Source organism: Cricetulus griseus, chromosome 5 (assembly GCF_003668045.3).
Source record: "Cricetulus griseus strain 17A/GY chromosome 5, alternate assembly CriGri-PICRH-1.0, whole genome shotgun sequence".
Classification (NCBI taxonomy): Eukaryota; Metazoa; Chordata; class Mammalia; order Rodentia; family Cricetidae; genus Cricetulus; species Cricetulus griseus.
In genome coordinates, this window is record NC_048598.1 from 133,242,967 (window position 1) to 133,263,302 (window position 20,336).

General features: G+C 47.1%; 1 protein-coding gene across 8 annotated transcripts in view; it reads left to right on the top strand.

The window, feature by feature from the left end:
• Positions 1 to 14,943: 14,943 nt before the first annotated feature.
• Nin (ninein) overlaps positions 14,944 to 20,336 on the top strand; it is a 106,072-nt gene continuing 100,679 nt past the window's right edge. For 3 of the 8 annotated variants that reach the window (XM_027418180.2, XM_027418186.2, XM_027418185.2), the window contains exon 1: positions 15,496 to 15,541. The gene's annotated coding sequence lies outside the window, so the exon portion shown is untranslated. Of the gene's footprint in view, positions 15,112 to 15,494; positions 15,581 to 15,602; positions 15,895 to 20,336 lie in introns of those variants that run through there. The other 5 variants (XM_027418183.2, XM_027418182.2, XM_027418184.2 and 2 more) reach the window with 5 other exon arrangements.

Sequence of the window (20,336 nt, forward strand, 5' to 3'; positions counted from 1 at the left end):
TTCTTTCTTAATTATGGATTCTCCTTGATCGGGAGCTCATCTAGGTGCTAGGTACAGAAGGAAAGAGAGAAATGAGGCCCAGCAAAGGCAGCTAGGGACACCACTGGCTTTAAACCACAGCTCAGCTGGGCATTGGTTATATCTTTAATCCCAGCACTCAGGAGGCAGAGACAGGTTGTTCTCTGTGAGTTCTAGACCGGCCAGGTCTACAAGAGTAGTTCCAGGACAGCCTCCAAAGCCACAGAGAAACCCTGTCTTGAAAAACCAAAACAAAGAAACCACAGCTCAGCCAGTGAACAAACGAGACACTTCCAGATAGTGACAAGTACAATGAAATTTGCTACTTGAACTAACAGTGGCCAGGAAGCGGGTGGCGGAAGGCCTGGCATCAAGGTCAGGGAACTAGGAAAGGTGGTCTTTTGTTTTGTTTTGTTTTCGTGACAGGGTTTCTGTGTGTAGCTTTGGAGCCTCTCCTGGCACTTGCTCTGGAGACCAGGCTGGCCTCGAACTCACAGAGATCTGCCTGCCTCTGCCCCCCAAGTGCTGGGATTAAAGCCATGCGCCACCAACGCCTGGCTGTTTTTTTTGTTTGTTTGTTTGTTTGTTTTTAAGATTTAATTTATTACGTATACAACATTCTGCTTCCATGTATATCTACACATCAGAAGAGGGCACCAGATCTCACAATGGATGGTTGTGAGCCACCATGTGATTGCTGGGAATTGAACTCAGGACCTCTGGAAGAGCAGTTGGTGCTCTTAACCTCTGAGCCATCTCTCCAGACCGGAAAGGCGGTCTTTAGGTGGAGAGTGGAGCTATGAAGACTGCAAGGAGAGGAGACTCCCAAAGGTTCCTCCTAGCACAAGGCTCCCAACAATACCCATGGGAACCTGGTGTGTTCTCCCAATACAAAGGCCAGTAGGAACTGGGGAGATGATGGTGCACACCTTTAATCACAGGAGGCAGAGGCAGGTGGATCTCTGAATTCGAGGCCAACCTGGTCTACAGAGGGAATTCTAAGACAGCCAGAGCTACACAGAGAAACCCTGTCTTGAAAAACCAAACCCAAACAACAAAAAACCAATTAAGACCAGTAGGACCAAAGAGTTGGAGAAAGTGGGCTAGCATAGTGAGAAACATCACCCAGAAATTTAGGCTGGACCTGGTTATGTAGAGAAAAGCAGGGCCTTTATGTTGCAGGGCGGTGGTGGTAGCTGGACGGTGGTGGCACAGGCCTTTAATCCCAGCACTCGGGAGGCAGAGGCAGGTGGATCTTTGTGAGTTCAAGGCCAGCATGGTCTTCAGAGCTAATTCCAGGCAGCCAGAGCTGTTACACAGAGTAATCCTGTCTCAAAACAAAACAAAAAAAATCTCCCAGCACCAGGTTTGCTCAGAGCAGAGCCTGGCCCTTTCAAACCAAAGTTGCATCGGTTTCTAGGTGCTGACCCTGGAGAAACATTCTCCTAGGTGGTGGTTACTTTTGGGGGGCAAGGGAATCCTGCCCATCCAGCTGTGTTCTCAGTTCAGATTTCCTACTTTCAAGTAAATTTGCACCTACTTTCAAGTAAATTTGGAACTTTTGGTGGGTGGGGTCTGCCCCCAGGATACCTTCCCTGTTGTCTTGGGTTGCCTAGCACTAAGTTTCTCTTCACCAGTGCTAATCTCTTCAATAGTTACAGCTGCATTGCTGTCTCCACTCTCCCCGTGGGAAGCTTTAAGCTTGTTCATACACCTATTCTCTGCCAGGCTAGTCCATTTTCTTTACACTCAATTCCACCAGGGTTCTCATGGGTAGAACAAAATCAGATTCATGGACCATGAATAGGCTCTAGCCTGGTTCCTGATAGAACCTCATGAGGCAAGTGCCCACCGTCTGTGCTTCTCTGGGAATTTTGTCTCCTAATCCACCCCCCAACCCCCACCACCCCAGAAGGGCCAGTTAATCTCTACCTACAGCATTCAGGAGTTTTCTAACCTAAAGTTCCAAACTCTTCCACATTCTTCCTGCAAACCAGTCCCAAAGGCTTAAGAGCCACCAGGTCAGGTTTATTCTAGCAGCAGCCCACTTCTTGGTACCAATTCCTCCCCTCCCCCAGTTGCTGTGATAAAATACCCCACCCAAAGTAACCAAAGAAAGAGCATTCTGGATCACAGCTCAAGGGTACAGTCCATCATGGCTGAGGATATCAAGGCAGCCAGAGTCCATTGTGGTGACTGAGGATGTCAAGGCAGCTGGAGTCCATTGTGACTGAGGACATCAAGGCAGCTGGAGTTTGAAGCAGCAGAACACACCAAATCCACAAATCAGGAACAGAGGACAATAACTACACACTGCTGCTCAGCTCAGGATCAGTCCAGGGTCCCAGCTGGGGAATGGTGCCACCCACAGAGGGACTTCTGATCTCGATTAACACATTCAAGACAATCCTCCATAGGCCTCCCCAGGGGCCATTTCACAGGTGATTTTACATTCTGTCAAAGTCCACAGTCAACATGAACCAATGCACTTTGTAATTCTAAGAGACGGACTCCGGGAGCAGCCTCAGATCTCACATTTAGCCCTTGGCCCTGGTTTCTGAAGCAACACACCAAATCCCTTAGCATTTGCAGCATGCAGGGAAGCATCCTGTGTTGTAATGAAATGACTAAGTAGCCTCCTAGGTAGAAGCTAGTCAACAGAAACACAAAACCATGATTAGAAGCTTGGGATTTTCAGCCCCAATCCTACACCCTAAGAGGCAGACAGGGGCTGGTCCTGGGATTAATCATCCATCATGACTGTATGATGGCCTCCATAAGCATCTGAGTCATGTATAACATGCAGAGAACATGTCCTCTCACCAATCTGCACTTGTGCACAGCTTCCAGCATTCTATGAGCCCTCTGGTTTACAGTCACATGAGACAGAGTGTGTGTAAACTGGGGACTGAAGTGGAGGCTGGTCTTAAGGACCGAGCATTAAATGTGGAGGTATGGGCTGACACATTATTGTTAGAATTGAATTAAGTGATAGGACACCCAGCTGCTATTAGAGAGTTTATGGTTGGTGACTAGAAGTTTTCTGTGGTGAATGAGAAGACAGAGAAGGTTCGTTTCCTCCATGAATGTACAGGAATAAGTGAAATGGATGGTGAACCAACAGCGGAGTCTGAGAGGGACACAATGCTGGCCTTAGGCAAGTGTTGGCAGTGGAGAGATATTCTGACTTGAAATACATTTTTATGAAAGAGCCCACAGGACTGGTTGGAAAATTATTTCATTCCCCCCCGCCTCCACTCTCTTTTCCAAAGCAATTTTAGTCCCAAGCCCTTGTTCCATTTCTCTGGTCATATAGCTGCCAACCCATTTTGTACCTCAGAAAAATGCCTCTCTCTAACCCTCTTAAATTACATCTAGTCCAAATGGCCTACTGAGCCACCAAGTCCATTCTTCCAGTGCCCTGTCCTGCAGCTAGCCTTTTCTGGACAGGGCACTCTCTCCCATCCTGTAGATTGTCCACTTCATATTCGTGCACGGCACTTCACATGGCCAAGACACTTGTGTCCTCTGCAGGTATGCAGCTGTTGTGGAATTATCTTTTTGTATACTGTGAAGATGTGTCACACTAATGGGTTTAATAAAAAGCTAAATGGCCAATCTAGGCAGGATTTGCAAGCACAGAGGATGCTGGGAAGAACAAGAAGGAGACACCAGAGACCCAGAGCAAGCAGTATAGGCAATACGGCACAAGGCAGAAAGTAAATTAATAGAAATGGGTTAATTTAAGCTATAAGAGATAATTAGGAACAAGCCTAAATCATCGGCTGAATTTTCATAATTAGTAACGAGAGCTAACGGTCCTGACAAAGAGGTACGCTACATGCAGCAGTCCCAGGAATATTGGAAGGATGATTATCAGGGCCAGCTCAATCCCAGAGTCTGGACATGACTCATCTGCTTCAATTATCACAATGCCAGAGAAACAGGGCTGTCCTTGGCACTGGCTTATGGTGGGAAAAAATCAGTTTGTGGACACACTTTGCAGACTGTAAAATCACACCCAGAGAACTAAAGTGAGATGGCATTTCCCTGGGCTTTCAACCTCTGTCCCCTGCTTCTCCAGAACTTCTGCATCAAGAACCACTCTAGGAACAGCCCCACCCCTAAGCTAAGTGTCCCTGGTAGGTCACATCTCTGAAAGCTGAGATGGAATCTAAGTGTCACTATATTTTAGCTGTCTGCCAGCTTTCTCACCTGTAAAGACAATGAAAGTTCTGCCTCTCAAGTGAGGAATAAGGCAACCGCTATATACAAAGCGCTGAGAATGGGCCTGCTATAGAGTGAGTGCTATGTGAGCGTTTCTGCTCAGCATCGTTTTCTTGTTCATACAGCCAACACATCACACTCATACAGTAAAACATCAGCCCCTGGACCACTGAGCCATTGCCAACCTCCCTGGCTGGGAGTAGGTTGCTAGGGAGTGCACAGCAAGGTCATTCAAAAAGCTTGATGGAACAATGTGACAAGGTGAGTGTCACGTGCTAAAGAGACATTTAATGACTTGTGGTTAATTTACTCTGAATAATGCATGGAAGTGAGGACTCTCCACAGCTTTGTTTGAATTAAATGCTTGCTTGTTCCAGGGCGCACTCACTGGTCAGTAAGTGTGTGACGTGAGCATTGCCCTCAACGGTAAGTGTCCAGTTATTAGCAGGTCCCATCTCCCCATAGTTTCCTACTGTTGCATGAACTTTCCCCCCACGAAGAGGTCAGCAGATGTCTCCCTCCTCAGATCAGGGCAACAAGAACAAACCAATGTTTGATGCTATAAAAATTCAACTTGAGAAAACAATGTGTGTATCAGTCTTATTTACAGAGCATGGCTGAGGGGTCACTTACGTGAACACAGGTGACCCCAAAGTAGCTATACCACCAAAAAGTCTCATCATTAGCCTGGATGATAATTTCCCTAGAGATAAGTAGACATAGTTCCCACTTCAGTTAGCCTTTCAAAGTCTATAAACTCTAGCATCTTCAGATGCAAGGAGGTCATTTGTAATTCGGACAGAGTAACACACAGCCAGCTGGGAGGTTTAGGGTGCAATGACCTTCCCCACCCCTTACCCCTTCTATGAGAGAATGTCTGCAGTCAACAGGCCTCATCTCAAGGGTCGCCTGCAAGCAATCACAGCTGCTCTGCTGAAGGAAATGGCTGTCAAGCTCAGGGGACAGTGATCTACCATACCCGCCCAGCTAGTCAGTCAGAGTTTTGCATCTTGAGTTTTTGATTGGGCTTCATGATTGTTACACACCAAAGAGTTTAATACAAAATAGACTAGATTTCTCTGTGGTGACAACACCAAAGACTACATTTCAGCATTTGAAATAACTGTTGCCGCTTGCTTATGTTCTTGTCAAATCCATGGAGGAGACGGGAATGCCCTGTTCCTTATGGCTCTGAGGCTGGTGCCTCAAAAGGCTCCTTAGACATAGGAACAGAAGGGATGGAGTGGCGCAAACCACATATTAGCTCTTAAAAGTTCTTGCCTGGAAATGTCTATCATGCAACTCTTATTTCATTGGTCAAAAAAGTCATGTGGTCATGCCTGGTTTTATAAGTACATACACACTTCCTAAAGGGAAGTGCCCCACATGTGGGGAAATAATAAGATAAGCTACCAGAACAAGGAATCGATAGAAAATAGAAACTTGTCTAATGGTATTGTAAACAGTAAAGGGTTGGTTTTTTGTTTTGTTTTGTTTTTTTCTTTTCTTCAACAGGAAGTCTAGAGGCAGATGAAGCCCAAGCTAGAGAGCTCAGTGTCTTAAAGATATTTCAGTAATCCATCTTAGCTCTGTATTTCTACTTTGACGGTCTCAGGCTATCGGCAATATCTCATTAATGGCCAGATATAACATGTGCATCCAAATATCCCACAGCATTCAAAGAATAATAGAAGTCCCCATCCCCAGTGAGTTACATTAGTGGGTTCTATCAGTGTTTTCCAGAGTCCCAGCTTACTTTCCTTTGAGCCCACAGGCCAGAATTAAGTTCTATGACCAAGACAGTCACTGGTACCGGGAGTAAGGCTACCTTCTAGCATGAGAGAAGGTGTATTTTCCCTGTCTGTACAAATAATCCCCATCTTTCTGTTTCACTTTCATTTTTTTCTTTTGCAGTTAAGCCTACAGTCTTGTGCCTGCCACATAAACTCAGATTCTTGGCTTTATTGAGCCAGGTGTCACTAAGTAGCCTCGCCTGGTCTTGAACTTGATATCCTCATACCTCCATCTCCCAAGTGCTAGGAGTACAGGTTTGTACCACATCTGGTGGCAATTCTGGCTTCTATAGGCAATAGGGCACTGAGCTGTGCACATGCCTGTGATACTAACATTAGGCTCTTCTATGGGAGGATTGAGAGTGCAAGACCAGCCTAGGCAACATAGAGGGTTTGAGCTAGTCTACATAGAAAAAGGGGTCTCAAGAAGAAAGGATGGGAGGGGGACAGGGGAGGAGGGAGAGAAAGAGGGAAGAGAGACAGAAGGAGCGAGAGAGGCATAGGAGGAGAATACAGACAATAGGAAGATATAACCTGTCTTCACCACTTCTGGAAATGTCCTTTGTTGAGAGTATAAACAATGAGGAACCGCAGTGTCCCTTCACAAAAGCTTTCGTTTGTGCTTATGCGGTTATTCACAGGGGACTAACTGTGGTCAAATAAAGAGAGCAAAGCCGGCATTTAATAAGGAAGGATCGTTTACCTAAGAGTCAGGGAAATTAGAAACTGCTCTGGGCTGATATTACATCCATCTCGAAAGTGTTGACCAAAAGAATCCACCACTCCCTTCAAACTCCCTTCAAGGTGACCCCTCCATTATACCTAAATATTGGTGATTGGCTCACTCTTTATTGTCCTTATCTGTCTGTCTATCTGTCTGTGTAACTGTCTCCACCTCTAAGGCTGAAAATGTAGGCTGTTTCATGGTTTTATTCCTCTGCATGATAGGAAATAGAAATAGCTGAGGCCAGCTATTTCTATACACCTCTATACACCAAGCCTATTGTAAATTCTGAGGAAATTAGCTCTCATAAATCAAGAGCCTGGAAGGCATGTGTTGACATCTGCATTTGCTAGAGCATACAAAAGTTAAATCATTTCACTATATGGGCACACGTAGTTAGCAGGACACACCAGTGCAGGCAGCCTTATGTGTGTGCTTAGCACTGGTAAGCCTGATACACTTTAGACATACGAAGGTGTAGGAGAACAGGTATGAAGAGCAGTCGATATCAGCTTCCTTTTACATGCTTGTGTTACACAGAGTGCCACCCACGCTTGTGTCCCTTAGTTCCATCTGGTGTCTCTAACTTCTAGTACAGTTGTTCTCAGCACTTAGTGAGGAAGGGAGGGACTGACAAGGAAAGAAGGAAGAATGCTAATGCCCTCTTTTTTGCCCCCACCTCCTCTTCCTCTGTAGTACTCAGGAGCAACTTTGTTTCTGCAACCTAAGGGCCACTTAAGATAGGAAGAACTGCGAGAGTTTTTGAGACCTAGAAGTTCTCACAGAGAGAAGTTGAAATGTAACATTGTAACCCACAAAGAGCCTCTGCGGGCCTTTTAAGCCACTTGGGTTTGGAAACAATGTTTCTCACAGAAATTTTTTTTTCTCTCGTTGACTTGTGCTTTTTCTTCTAATTGTGTACAGTTTGAAATGTCAGTGTGATGAAGGGATGCCAATTTCTTCTTGGGCATATTGATTTATTTTCTTAAAAGCAACTCAAGGTCATAAGTAAATGAATGGCAGTAATGAAGGGCCAGGAAATGGCCACTGTCAGTTGATGGGACTGTTGCTCCAACATCCTCTTTGCTAGCCGCATGTTACATTAGACAGATAATAGGCTGTGGACATGAAAAGCACTGTTTTCCGTACCATTATCACAGGACTCCGCTCCCCAGGATTGTTCCAATAGATTTACAATAACAGATCCAGTCTTCAGACCATGTAGACTGCTCCAGAGCAAAGCAAAACCTTGATGAAATGGAAGAACTGCACTTTTGCTGATATGTTCTCATTGGTAAGGGATGTTCAGGTTTTCTGTTGTTGACTCTGTTGTTTTGAACCTTATCTGGAGAGCTGTGCCATGTTCACGGGGGCGTGGGGAGGGGGGTAGGGAGAGTAGTGTGTCCATGTGGTGCCGAGAGTTTCATCCTTGGGAGCACTACCCACCTCCTTTGAGACAGGGTCTCTCTTTGCCCTGGAGATCTCCTGATTGACCTAGCCTGGCCAGAGAGCCCCAGGGATCATCCTGGTCCTGTTCCCATCTCTCCAGCGCTGGGGTGGTAAGTGTACACCACTGGACTTGTCATGTTTCCATGGGTTCTGTGGGTCCAGTTCTTTTTTGTTGTTGCTTTTTGGTTTTTTTTCAAGACAGGATTTCTCTGTGCAGCCTTGCCAGTCCTGGAATTTACTCTGTAGACCAGGGTGGTCTCTAACTCAAAGATATCTGCCTCTCTCTGTCTCCCAAGTGCTGGGATCAAAGGCATGTACCACCATATCCAACTTTATTACTAATTTCTTAAAAGCTTATTCTCTTTACTGATGCTCAGATCTCTCTTCAGCAGCCCCCACCTCCCAATCACTCCACAGATTCGTTTTTTTCCCAGATTCATGGAGATGCTTCTTGGGTCTTTCCATCTGGCAGAATCCAAAGTTCCTTTTAAGACTTTGCTCAGTACTCCCTCCTTTCATGAATCTCCAGGCAGAATTACTCCTTTCTTTTCTTTTCTTTCTTTTTTTTTTTTTTGAGACAGGGTTTCTTTGTGGCTTTGGAGGTTGTCCTGGAGATAACTCTTGTAGACCAGGCTGGTCTCGAACTCAGAGATCTGCCTGCTTCTGCCTCTAGAGTGCTAGGATTAAAGGCATGCGCCACTGCCGCCCAGCTGAATTACTCACTTCTTATTTTATTCAAATCTGATCTGTGTTCCTGTCTTAGGTCAAGGTTTCTAGAATCACACTCTGAGAGGAGGGCGTGTGGGGGAATGGGAATGCTCCCAGAAGAGGCCTACAAGTGAGTGTGGGAGGTATGAAGAGGGAAAGAAATTAAGCAAGGGAAAGAATTTAACTCCAAGTCCCAAGGGAGCATCCGATTGCCCCTCCCCCATCAGCACTTCCTGTTCTTATCTAGGTGCCCATTGGCCCATGAGTGTCCCATGAAAGAGAGTGGTAGATACAGGCAAGAAAGATACATGGAAGATACATGGAAGCAGAAACATGTTGGGACTGCTGGTAAAACAGTGTCAGAGCAACATCAGCCATGGGCATTGCTGTATTCTGCCTGGGAACCATCACATCCCAGTGTGGTTACTGTGGATGCTGAGGCATGGGGGAGCAAAGACTGCTTCTTCGTCATCCCTCCCACAGTCAGACTATCATCCTCTTGAAGTTGGTCAGGACTTACTAACCGGAGTCAAAAACTCCCCATGCAATGATCTGTGGCTTCCGATCGTTTTGCTGAGACCCCCTTCCCCTCACCCCAATGGTGTCAGCTTAATTATAAAATTCATGGTTTATGGAGTTTCAGAACTGGAGATCCAACTTCTCTTCCTGGTACAGCAACTCGTTCAGTACATCTCTTCCAAAATTCCAAGACAGGCTGCTTGCTCTGTTCAGTCAAGATGCCAACCCGAGACTCATTTCTGAAAGATCACAGTCAGCACCATTGCCAAGAGAAGGAGTTCTTGGCACGCAAGGAACCTGGTTCAATCTGAGATGCCAGATGGTGATTTCAACTTCAGCTAAATTCCTGCTGAAAAGTGTTTGAACTGCAGATGAGAAAAGCTTCTATGACAAATTTCCAAGTGTGAGAAGCCTCAGAGGAAAACGGCAAGTGTTGAGACTCCCCCGCCCCCCCCCCCAACAGCCCCACGCACAGTACCTCAGAGCTACTACTGGTGTCTGTGGCCAAGATTCCCACAAAGATGCCTTTGCTTCTGAGTGCAGTGTGGGTCCCAGCTGCTGTTCCCTGAGGCTGACTGGGTCCACGGAAAGCAAATGCCATTGAGTTCATAAGCAGTGCTTTTGGCGGAGAGTATCCCCACAGCTTCAGAGATAGCCTTTCCCTCTCCAACTACGGCAGCATCCTCGGGCCAATTGATCATTGGTGTATTCCCCCTCCTTAAATACCACCAAACCACGGAGGACCTGGCATCTCTTTCGCAGGTTCTTCATGTCCACATCTGCATCAGGACTTCCAATTGGTTCTTGCATCTATCCTCAGAAGACAACTATTGGGATTTTACATCTTTACAAAGAAGTAAAGCTTCTGGAAGTTTGTTGTAGCCTTGAGGTGCTAACTGCCAGTGACTTACTGATGTGGGAGAATGAAAGTCACCCTCCCCTGACTTAATTCAGAGCCAACGTTGAGGTAAATTTATGCCCCAGAACTCCTGACAATGTGAGGTTAAGTCTGGTACTTTGCCTGAGATAACACCCTTATGTAACACTTTCTCCCTAACTCTGTTTTGCTCCACCCCACATGCCACAATCCCTTTCTTCTTGATGCACACACTAATTACCCTTAATAAAACTCAAGTACAAAGCCTCACCTCCAAGACTGCCAAGATGATTTTGGAATTCTGGGAGTCCCACACTATTACCCAGAGGGCAATGGTCTCTAGAGCAAGGGGATATGCACTCCTCCTTCATCAATCCTGACCTCAAAAGGCCAGCTGGGGAGATGGGTCAGTTAGTGAGAGGCTTGCTCTGCAAACATAAAGACCCAAGTTCAGGTCCTCAGCACCCATATAGAAAGCACGGAGTGGGCGAAAGAAGAGGAGGATTGTCTCACTGGCCAGGAAACCAAGCAGAATTGATCGGTTGCAGGTTCAAAGAGAGACCCTGTCTCCAAATATAAGTTGGAGAGCAGCTGAGGAAGCTGCCTGAGATTGATTTCTGGCTTTACATTCACATACATGATTATATTTACACACACACACACACACACACACACACACACACACACACACACACACGTGAACATGTATCTACACATATACAAAGACAAAATTCTAACTGGGCATTTACAGGCTAGTTAATAATGGGAGGGCTATTTGCAATAGCATTCATAGAGGCAGAGAAGCCAGGTAAGTGCAATCCTAGAAGCTGGTCATAGTGGTCATTAACAACCATTATGGACCCTGAATGTCACTGGCAAGAAGAGAGCATGACTTTGAGAGCTAGTGACAGAGTTGTGTGAAGATAGCTGTGTGACAAGAGCTAGTCTCTGCAGCTGACCTCTGAGGGAGCTGGGCACTCCTGCTTCTCTTTAACATTTGCCGGTGACCCCATCAGCTGAAGCTAGTAGGATTCCATGAGGATAGGCTCTTTTACAATGACTGAGCTGGGCCTTAGATGTCTGCAAGGCCACCAAGACAGCATGGGGAATGCAGTCTTCTGAGTGAGGATGGCAGCCATACTTTAGTGACGTCTTTGCCTTCTGCTCTCCTGTGCTGGAATCTGTGTACATTGCCCAACTTGTTAGAGTCTAGTGCTGCCTTCAAGGAATCCCCTGCTCTAGCACACATGGGTATTTTTTCTTCTCTCAGGACAAGAACTGAGAATGCTCCCTCAGCACACTAAGACAGCCCTGGGTATTTGCAAAATTTCTTCTCCCTTCTTCCCTATCTTATCTTTTTCACCCCTCATTCTTATCTTTGCATCTGCTTTTCTTTTATAAACCTCACAAAGGAGGATGAAGAGATGAAGTCCTAAGAGGACTGGCCAGGGGCCAAGGCTTGTGTTCTTTCTTCACACCCAGCTGTTGCTTCTTCTGGTCCCTGGCATGCATCTCTGGAATACAGACTTCCCCTCCTCCCCACTACTCCTTTCACTATCTAATCTCCTCTGGGAGGAAGCCTGACATCTCTTTCTTTCACTCAGTCCCTGAGCTAGCCAGAAGAGTGTGGGGTTATTCTGTGAATAAGACCTGGCAGGGCATGGTGGCACATGCCTTTAGTCCCAGGACTCAGGAGCAGAGGCAGGTGATCTCTGTAAATTCAAGATCAGCCTGTTCTACAGAGCAAGTATCAGGGCTACACAAAGAAACCCTGACTTTAAAAAAGAGAGGAAGGAAGGAAGGAAGGAAGGAAGGAAGGAAGGAAGGAAGGAAGGAGAAATAACACACCCAACTGTGATATGGGAGTGGGTAGGTTGAGTCGGGTTAGAACTGCAACTTTCCCCTAACTTGGGGCAAGGCATCATTCTTTAGGTACCAGGAAGTTAAAAGGCTACATTAGTAAACTCTCTTCTCTCTTCTCCCTGTTTAACTCGAATTCCCATCTCCCCGCTCTACTCCCCTCTTCTCTTTCTCTAATTCATCTTAACTGTCCTGAGCCCATCATTTCCCAATGGTTGTGGAAGAAGGAGGATCAGGCTCTCAAGTCAGCCTGGGATACAAACTAAAGCTGGGTATGGTGGTGCACACCTTTAATCCCAGCACTGGGGAGGCAGAAGCTGGCAGATCTCTTGTGAGTTTCAAGGCCAGCCTGATTTACATAGTGAGGTCCAGGGCAGCCAGGGCTACACAGAGAAACCCTGTCTCAAAACAAAACAAAACAAACAAACAAACAAAAAATAAAGTTTCTTTGGGAAGGAACAGAGTGGCATACTCTTTCAGGGCATCTGCTTCAGTAAACCTTTTGAAAGTTTTAAACCCCTGACAACTCCAGTCCAATACTATAGAATGTAGCAGAAAACAAACCTCAAACATGTGCAAATACTTCAAGGTTCCAGGCTCCACTAACAAGTTTCTGTAAAATGAGAATTAAAGTAAAAAGCAGATACTACAACAAATAAAAGGTGAAATTTAGCTTGCAATGTATATTACCTCCAGGCAAACATTCACATTTCTTTTCCTGTTTTCTTTATATATAAAGTAGAATAAAAACTATTTCTGCCAAGCGTTAGGCTGGTTCTAAGGGAAGCCTTTGTTTTTTTTGTCTGGACAAAGACTAATCACCCACCCTGAGTGACCTAACACACAGGCACACAGATTAAAGAATCTGCTTCACACGTGCTCCCAACAACCCTGTACCACCCAGCTACTGCCTGGTTCCATGCTGTTCACTCCTCTGTGGCAAGGCTGGAGGCAATCCCAGCACTAACTCCACCCCATCCCATCCTTTCAAAAAACCAGTCTTGTGTTTTTCTAATTACAGCATCCTTAGCAATCTGGGCTTCCTCCACAAGCAGTGAACATTGCCTCCAAGATCTCCAGCCCCAAGGATCACTGCTTTGAACTAAGGCACTATCTCATTCACAAGGATTTTTGGTGGTTAAAGGGGCATCTGGAGAGGTAACCAGCGTGATGTATCTGCCGTGGCAGAGACTGGACAGAACAAGGAAGCTGTCTCCTCACCCTTCCCCTTGAGGCTGTTTGAGTGTCCAGTGAGCATCATTCTTGTTCATGACGTCTCTGTAAGTATCCTGGTAGTGGGTTGATAAATGGTGTTGACTAACAGAATAGCTGTGTTTACAGTTTGTAAGTTTCTGTGTGCTAAAAGGGGGAAGGGAGCATAAAATGCCTCTTATTTCCCAGATGCTCTCTCTGTGTTGGAGAAAGTTTTGGATTTTTTTTTTTTTAGATAACTGGCTTTGTTATATGTATTTCCTAAATTTTGAGATAACTGTGGATTCATACAAGGAATCACAGAAAGAAAGCCTCAAAATGCTTCACTCAGTTTTTCTCAGAACTGTAGCACAATACAAGCAGAAAAAAAGAATTAGGCTTTAGTTAGCTGGGGCCCCCACTAAAATCTCACCAGTTTCACAGTTCTGGGTTGTGAGTATTAGGTTCTAGGCAGTTTTGCAGCATATGTGATGTTCTTCTGAATCCTAGGTCTGTGAAGGGCTTTCTGTGTGAAGCCCTGGGTTTCATGACTTCCAGTTGCCTGCTTTGGAAACGCTATGGTGTCTAGCCCCTTAAGGACTTCCAGTCTTCTGGCTTTTAAAATGCTGTGGTGTCTGCTTCCTCGGGGTGCTTGTCATGAGGAACAGGTCACATCTGTTTCCAGAAGCCTGAACTTGCCAGTTTCCTTTCTGTCACCTAGAATTTGTCTAATGTTCTTTCGGAAATAACTTGTGGGTATAATAATGCAGGCAGATCTTTCTTCTCGAGGGCCATTCTTGGATCCCAGGGAGGCATTGCCTCCTGCCTATAGCTCGCTCCACCTCTAGCCTGGGTTTGTGGTCCTGTTCGACTAATTGTGTTAGGAAGTATAGCGATGGGAGGAGAAACCCCCCGAGGTAAGGTAGCACTTTTGAGGGTGCATGTGGAACAGGTGTGGGAGAAAGCTGCAGCCGCGGCGGGAACCCGCACAGTAACCTCAGTGGACTAAGGACCACCAACTCCAAGGACTTTCTGTTCTGCTACTATGACAAAGGATTGACTGCACCCTCAGAAGGCTATACAAGGGCCAGAGCAACTGTAAGGATGAAGGGCAGCTACAGATTATCTAGAAGTGGTCGGAGGTCCAGAGGGTTCAGTGCTCTCCAGGGCCCTTTGCTCTTTGGTACCCTTTCCCAGGACCTTCAAACGACTCTCTAGGGCTGGGAAATCCAGGGTCCCCTGCAGGTTACAGAGGTACCCCAACTTCCACTTTAGGTCTATCAGGCTGGGGGCTTCACTCTCCAGAGACGTTGTGGGCCTTGTGCCAAATCACCAGGTGCTAGCGGATGCCTTTGAGAGGACAAGGAGGCTGCAGGCAAGGGACCGCGTGGTGGCAGTGCCAGCTGGTGCGCCGAGGCGACCTTGGGGTGCCGAACCCGCACGCAGAGCCAGGGCGTTCCCAAGTTCAAATCTCTTAGGCGGGGGCTCGCACCCGCGGGCTCACAGCCGCCACCCGCTCCTCCCTCGGCTGCGGCGAGAGGAGGAGCCGCGCCCTGGCCGGCGTCCCCTTGACTCCTCCCTACGAGGCCCGGCTCTTCCTCCCCCGCGGCCCGATCTCCGGGTGGCGGCGACTGAGCCGGGAGCGAGCGCGCTGGGCGCGGCAGTCCGGTATCGCCCGGCGGAGCCCGAGAGCCCCGAGGTCATGGTCTGTGCTGTGGAGCGGGGCGCCTGAGCCCCGGGACGCGGTGAGCGACAAGCTGGGGATCCCCGGGGGTCGAGCGACCTGGGAGAGCGCGAGGCCTTGGCTGACCACGCGCCGTCTGCTTAGGGACCCCGAGCGTCCCACGCCGTGCAGACCCGCAGATCCCGGTCCAGCACGCGGTGGCGGCTCGGGAGGGGCGCTGTCGCCCGCGGGTGGCGGCGGGGGAGGGGGAGGGGCCGCGGCGACGGCGAGGGCGGGGGGATGAGCCGGCGTGCTTTTGTGAGCGCCGGCCCCTTACATATGGAAATGACGCCCGTGCGGGTCCCCAGTCGCGTCCTCTGGAAGGACGCGTGCCCGGATCGGCGGCGCGGGCTGCTCGGTGTCGCGGCGCTCGCGGGGCCCTAACAAAGCGCCCTTTCCTTGCAGAGCTCCGGAGGCGGCTGGCGCGGGCGCTCCCCAGAGGCCGACGGAAGGTAGGCGAGGCCGGCGGGGCCGGACCACCGATCTGGCGTGTGAGCTCGGCGACCCGCGGGTGGGCAGGTGGAGCGGGGACGCGGTGCGGGTTGCTAGGGACCTGGGCTGGCCCGCCCTCCCGCCACACCTCCGCCTCCCAGACCTGAGGCTTCCCGAGCTGAAAGCTGTTACTGTGTCTCGCTCCAGCGGCGGGCAGGACTCGGAGCGAGCAGAAAGGGTTCTTGTTCTGTGGGTCGAGGCCACCCAGGCAGCCCAGAGATCCAGAAGCCGGCGCGGGGAGCCCCTGGGTGTCGGCCTCCGCCTCCCGCGAGCGCAGAGCCGTTTGGAGTCCTAAAAGTGGAGATTTTAGGAGGTGCGTGGGATCCGTGCAGGTAGAGAGAGACTTTTGGGTGCAGCTAGCAGCGAAAGGAAAGGCGACAATGCATTTTGACAGTTGCTCTGAAAACTCGGTCGCCAGAGCAGAGGAGTGTGAAATGAAGTGAGGAGTGGGTGTAGGTGGGGAAGGAGTAGTCGAGACTGGAGTCGGCACTGCAGTTCCATCCCCACTTCCTCCGAAAAAGACAACTTTTGGAAACCAGCCTCCCCTAAAAGCTCTCTGTGAAATTGAGAGACTGGAAGGGTGATGTTCGCAGCCTCAGCCGGGACAGACCCGCGAAGGTGCAATTGAAGGGGAGCTGGAATAGTGCCCTGTCACAGATCGGGTTTCCATACAACTATTATGAGACGGTCTCATCGTCCCTCACCTGGGACAGACCCTCTCCGGGCGTTGAGAAGTCTTGAGAAGGCTTTCCATGCAGCTCGACCAGAACCGATTGTGTGGTTGTCTATGGGGCTGCCACGGGAGCTTTTAGGGTGCTCATCTCAATCTCTTCATAGCACTCGAAGGCTCCTGAGACCACGAACTGTTCTCAGTTGAGTTCTCTCAGATACATCATGTTGGCATGCATTTATCTATTTGCATGCTTCTCGAGGCCTAATAAGCCACAAGGAAATACTTTGATGGCATCAGTGTAGCTTATTCTAGGGTCTTCTCCAGTGGTAGCATGGGCTTTTACAAGCTAGCCTGGAATATTAGTATTTCTTGCTGTGGAACTGAAAGTAGCTATGAAATACCCAGACTGTTTGCCTGTAACATGCCAGGCGGGCTGAGAGAGGAGTTTGTGTGGTTTCTTCATCTGTGGTTGGTGTTCATAGGGAGGAGATGAGAACCTCTGGGGACAGGGGTATTGGCAACCTGTTTATTTTCACGGCTCTCTGGTGCCTTAGAGGGAAGCACTCTGAGCTGCAGTGTTGAGAAAGCAAAAGGATTGTCATAAGCAAAGGCATTGCCAACACGGATACTGGGGCAAAGAAGAAGAGCCTCGCTGCATGTGGTCCTCGTGTTGAAATGTCACGGTTCAGTCATTTTAATAGGTGCCTGCTCAGAATGTCACAAGTTCTGTTTTCTTATCCCTTTTTCATTTTAGATATGTGACGGTCCTTCCTATCAAAGGATGTTCGCTCATAGGGCCGGAATAGGGAGCCACTGAATTCTGAGCACCCAGTCTTTTTAATAGGCAGTTCTTATCATGAGTCAAATGTTGTTCAAATAAATTGTTTTAAATGTCACTGTAAATGACTTTCTAAACTACCATTTCACCAATCTTGATGCTTCCATTTTATGTTGATAATGAAAATACATTTTATGAGTCTTACATTGATAGAGGCTTGGCAGGTATAACCAGAACATTTTAGAGGGAGTCAGACAGCTAGAGCCATTCAAAAGGCTTACTTTTATAGATGGCGACTCATTTGTAAGCCAATAAATAATGCAGTTTGAATTCTGGCTATTGATCTTGCATCTGTTGGCCAGAGGCTTGTGGGGTGGTTCAGTGAACCTTGCCAAATGACATATTTATCTGATTACATTTACAAAGAAGATACTTTAAAACATTATGGAATTATGCAAATGCTTGCTTCTTTAGGGCCATTTGTGTAAGCAGTAATAGCATGTATAGATGTGATAACAGAACTTCTCCACTGTGCCCTAGGGAGCTTATAGCTTCACCTATCCTAAATGAATTTATGTAAATATGGTTCAAGAAATGAAAGTTGTTTCAGGCTTTCTTTTTTTGTTTTTTGTTTTTTTTTTTTAAGAAAAAAAAGTAAGAAACACAAAACTTTTTTTCTTCTTTGATTTTTTTTTTTTGTTGTTCCTGTTGTTTTGCCTTAGTGGTTGATTATAGGTTACTGGATCTATGTTGTGCAAAGCTGTTTTTCTTTAACTGATTAGGCAATCCACCTGCTATTAGGTGTAACAAAAGCCTGGGTTCACATCAACCTTCCGGACAGTAAAATACTAAAGCTTGTTAAGGTTGAGCTTAAATGCTAGCAGGGTGCCCTTAGCACAATTACATGTTAGGGTATAGTTAGCAAAGCCAGTTTCCTTTCCAATTCATTGGAATCTGAATTTTCCCTCTTTAGTGTAATGTTGTAAATTGTGTTCCTGTGGATGCTGTATTGCTGTTGTTTTCTAGCTTTGAGCAGGGAGGAGGCATTTGAGCAGCAAGCAGTACTTTGAAGGAGTGATTTAGGTAAATGGGAGCCATTGCTTGCCCTGGAGCTTGTGCTGTACTTGAGTTTATTCTCCTTATTATTCCCTTTGATACTAAAATTGGTACAAGAGTAAGACTGGAAAATTTTTCAGCTGGTAAAAATGTTTGTGGAAAAGAGGGAAGAAAAAAAAACCCTTTAATTTGATCACACACATTATTAGGGCCTAATAAAGGCGTAAATGAAAAGCCTTAGCAGGCAGGGGATGTCTGTGTTCATCACTGCAGCCCCAAAGTAATGAAATGAGTCACTTGGTGGTCATTGTCTGGGCTGTGGACCCCCAACAGCTGTCTCTGAACACAGGTCCCAAAGCATCTATTATGATACTCTGGAAAGGGAAGAGGCTGAGTAGAGGGGCACTCAGAAATTCCGAAGAGCCGGTCAGCTGCTGGGCCATCTGGAAGGGAAATAAAAGACTCAGGCTAGGGGCTCTGGCTTTGTGTTTATTTATTATTTGGTTTTCACTTGCCACATTTTGTCCCCTTTTCACTCCCTCCAGCCCAGAGCAGACACCCACCTCGTCTGCGGTTCCCTTCTTACAAGTTCCTTTCTATAACGTGGTATGGAGAAGTTTACATGTGTACTGCACACTGACTGACCTTCGGTGGGACGCGTCATTACTTCGACCCCACCTCCACCTATTTCTTTCTAAGTTGGCACTGTTTGCATGGGTGTTGAGTGGAGAGTGGCATGCAGCACAGATCTGTGCTATCTGTCTCTGTCAGAGTCTGTGGCCTAGGGATGTGGTCCTAACCTTGTTTAGGGTTCTTTGGCAGGTAGATGCTCAGTAATTGTCAATATGGATGGCTATTGGGTAGTAAATGTTATCATTGCTTACTCTCCCATCTGCCTTTTATTTAACTGTCCCTAGTCAGAACTCTAACCTATTGCCCACACCGGCCCTTTTATTCAAAAAGAGTCATAAAGGCTCTGGCTAGCTGATTGGGAAGGTCGTTGGTGAAGCTTTACCAAGGTTTATGGCTGTCTTCATTAAACTGGAATTGTTGTTTGCAACTTCAAGGAGGATTTACTACTCTTAATTCAACTTTGTAAGTTTCCTGCTACCCACATGTGCCTGCTCAGCCTGCTCGGCCTGGAAAGCACTGGATCCCCAGATTAGACTGAGTATTCATTCAGGGGAAAGATCTGGAGTGATGTGTGAGTCCTAAGCTGAATCCATTACTGGTGGTCTGTGGCTCTTCATGGTCATTTTTTTTTAATTTATTTAAAATTTTATTTTATGTGAATTGGTGTGAAGGTGTCAGATCCCCTGGAACTGGAGATACAGACAGTTGTGAGCTGCCATGTGAGTGCTGGGAATTGAACCCAGGTCCTTTTGAAGAGCAGCCAGTGTTCTTAACCACCGAGAGCCATCTCTCCAGGTCCCTTCATGGTCATTTTAATGCAAGAATGTATTTCTTCTCAGCTTCACATCCCAACTCTGCTCCAGAAAAAGAGAGTGCCTATCGTATCTGTATTCCTAGAGACTCATTTGGCCAATGGATCAAGGTAGGTGGGGGATCTTCCACCACTGCCCATTCCAATTTGGAGCAGCCTGTGGCCTATGACTGTCCTAGGTTCTCTCAGCACTGTCCAGCCTGCTGACACATAAAGGATATCATTTCAGTAGTTCCATCATTGTTGCCTCCTGTATGCATGTAAAAGATTGAGGGGTCCCAATGGCAGAAGCTTAGCTCTTCCTCCACTGTAATGCTGTGGCCTCGAACAGGTTGCTTAATTTTGCCAAACCCCAATTTCTAAATTTGAAATGGGAAAGTGCAACTATCTATGCCCCCGAATTAGGAGGAGTAAATTATATGAATGAGATGGTCTAATAAAGTACTTGGCATCGGCCAGGCTCACTGTACATGCTGGGAACAACATAATAATGACGCCTTCTGGATTCCCATGTCTGTCTCGGCCTTTCTGCGGTTTTATGATATTAAATTTGTCAATAATCTGCCTTTTTAGGCTCAGGGAGCCAAGCATTATCTATTACCATCATCACTCATTACTATAATGATATTCCCGCGGGTAACATCGATGGCCCGTTCTTACCCTCTATTCTGTGGCTTTCCATGCCACTGTTTCACTGCTCAGCAAGCAGAAGTCTGTCTGATTGACTTAAGTTACTCTCCTCAGTTCACGCTTCCTTTCCAGACCTCAGGTATTTTCTTGCTTGATTCAGTCACCTCTCTTGGA